The sequence below is a fragment of the Malus sylvestris genome, chromosome 16 (assembly GCF_916048215.2).
Source record: "Malus sylvestris chromosome 16, drMalSylv7.2, whole genome shotgun sequence".
NCBI lineage: Eukaryota > Viridiplantae > Streptophyta > Magnoliopsida > Rosales > Rosaceae > Malus > Malus sylvestris.
This window is the reverse complement of record NC_062275.1, coordinates 12,523,481-12,525,754: the sequence shown is the minus strand read 5'-3', so window position 1 is coordinate 12,525,754 and position 2,274 is coordinate 12,523,481. Positions and strand designations below refer to the sequence as shown.

General features: G+C 33.0%; 1 long non-coding RNA gene across 1 annotated transcript; it reads right to left on the bottom strand.

Moving 5' to 3' along the window:
• Window positions 1-632: 632 nt before the first annotated feature.
• LOC126606220 (uncharacterized) lies at window positions 633-1,977 on the bottom strand. The gene is made up of 2 exons (XR_007617156.1): window positions 1,686-1,977; window positions 633-698 (listed from the first exon to the last, which is right to left on the bottom strand). It is a non-coding gene; the product is annotated as an uncharacterized LOC126606220 (long non-coding RNA).
• Between the last annotated feature and the right edge of the window lie 297 nt (window positions 1,978-2,274).

The following is a 2,274-nucleotide window of genomic DNA, read 5'->3' as shown; positions in this document are numbered from 1 at the left end:
AAATACGAGATTGTATCAAAAATTATGTGCAAAATAATATGAAAATATCCTCTAATGTAGAGGGAATTGCACGTATAGAGATTCAAAAAAGAATCGATTTGATTCAGGTCATAATCTATATGGGATTCCCCAAGTTATTAATAGAAGACAGGACTCGAAGAATCGAAGAATTACAGACGCATGTACAAAAAGAACTCAATTGTGTAAACCGAAAACTCAACATTGCTATTACAAGAATTGCAAATCCTTATGGGCACCCCAATATTCTTGCAGAATTTATAGCCGGACAATTAAAGAATAGAGTTTCATTTCGCAAAGCAATGAAAAAAGCTATTGAATTAACTGAACAGGCAGGTACAAAAGGGATTCAAGTACAAATTGCAGGGCGTATCGACGGAAAAGAAATTGCACGTGTTGAATGGATCCGAGAAGGTAGAGTTCCTCTACAAACCATTCGAGCTAAAATTGATTATTGTTCCTATGCAGTTCGAACTATCTATGGGGTATTAGGCATCAAAATTTGGATATTTGTAGACGAGGAATAATAAGAACTTACTTGACTTATATTTAGTTATATCTGGTGATAAAACAAAAAATGGCAAACTCTTTCATTCTTTTTCTGGTAAATAATAAAAAAAAAAGAACAATTCTATAAGGTTGAATAAAAATTCGATTAATCATTTGATATAATTGCTATGCTTAGTGTGTGACTCGTTGGTTTTTTTAGGGTTGGGATTCAAAAAAATGGACAGCCCATAGTACAAACTGATAACTATAGAACTAATAACCAACTCATCACTTCGTGTTATCTGGATAGAAAGAACCAGTCAAGATATGATATATAAGTCATATCATTGTAGCAACTGAAATCTTTTTTACATAAAAAAAAAAAAAAAAAACAATCTGATTATGGGTTGTAAAGCAATATAAAGTATACAGATAAATGGAAGGGTGAGAGAAAGATAGAAAAAGAATATTAATGATATATAATTCCAATATGTAAGGTCTATGAGTCATCTCATATAAAGGGAATGTAATAAAGCATCAATACTGATTGATCCATAATTAGACAAATCCGTGCATAGAACAAAAAATCAAGAGCCCCGAGCCAATAAAGACTGAGAAGGTTGACTCAAGAATAAATTTAATTGGAGGCTCCGTTGTAAAATTCAGACCTAATCATTAATCGAGAAGTGGTGGGAACGACAGAACCTGTGAATGCATAAGATTCTATTGAAAACGAATCCTAATGATTCATTGAGTAGGATGGCGGAACGAACCAGAAACCTATTCATTTATTCTGAGAGGTCATGTCATAGACTAATCTTACAACTGAATGTTGAAAGAGTAAATATTCGCCCGCGAATATTTTTTTTATTTCTAAATTTTAGTCGATTCGAAATAAAAGGAAAAACAAAATAAAGATTCATTATAGCGTTCTACCAAAACGACATTATCTATAAATAGAATACGTGTTAAATTCTATATTAAAACACAAAAAATTTCTAATTTATAATCGATTAGATCAAATTTCAAAGAATCCCACGATTCCATATATTATTAACCGTGTATTTTTTTTTGTTTAATTATTTTTAATTGTTTAATTCGCGAGGAGCTGGATGAGAAGAAACTCTCGTGTCCGGTTCTGTAGTAGAGATGGATGGAATTGCTAAACAACCATCAACTATAACCCCAAAAGAACCAGATTCCGTAAACAACACAGAGGAAGAATGAAAGGAATATCTTATCGAGGTAATCGTATTTGCTTCGGTAGATATGCTCTTCAAGCGCTTGAACCCGCTTGGATCACATCTAGACAAATAGAAGCAGGGCGGCGAGCAATGACACGAAATGCACGCCGCGGTGGAAAAATATGGGTACGCATATTTCCAGACAAACCTGTTACAGTAAGACCTACAGAAACACGTATGGGTTCGGGGAAAGGATCTCCCGAATATTGGGTAGCTGTCGTTAAACCCGGTAGAATACTTCATAAATATTAAAAAATTCAGAAAAAAAGAAAAAGAGCATGTTGATTATATCAAAATTCGGGGGAAACAAAAATCTTAGTTTATCATGAGTAAAGACACTATTGCTGACATAATAACCTCTATACGAAATGCTGACATGAATAAAAAAAGAACAGTTCGAATACCATCTACGAACATCACTGAAAATATTGTTAAAATCCTTTTACAAGAGGGTTTTATTGAAAACGTGAGAAAACATCAAGAAAGCAAAAAATATTTTTTGGTTTTAACCCTACGACATAGA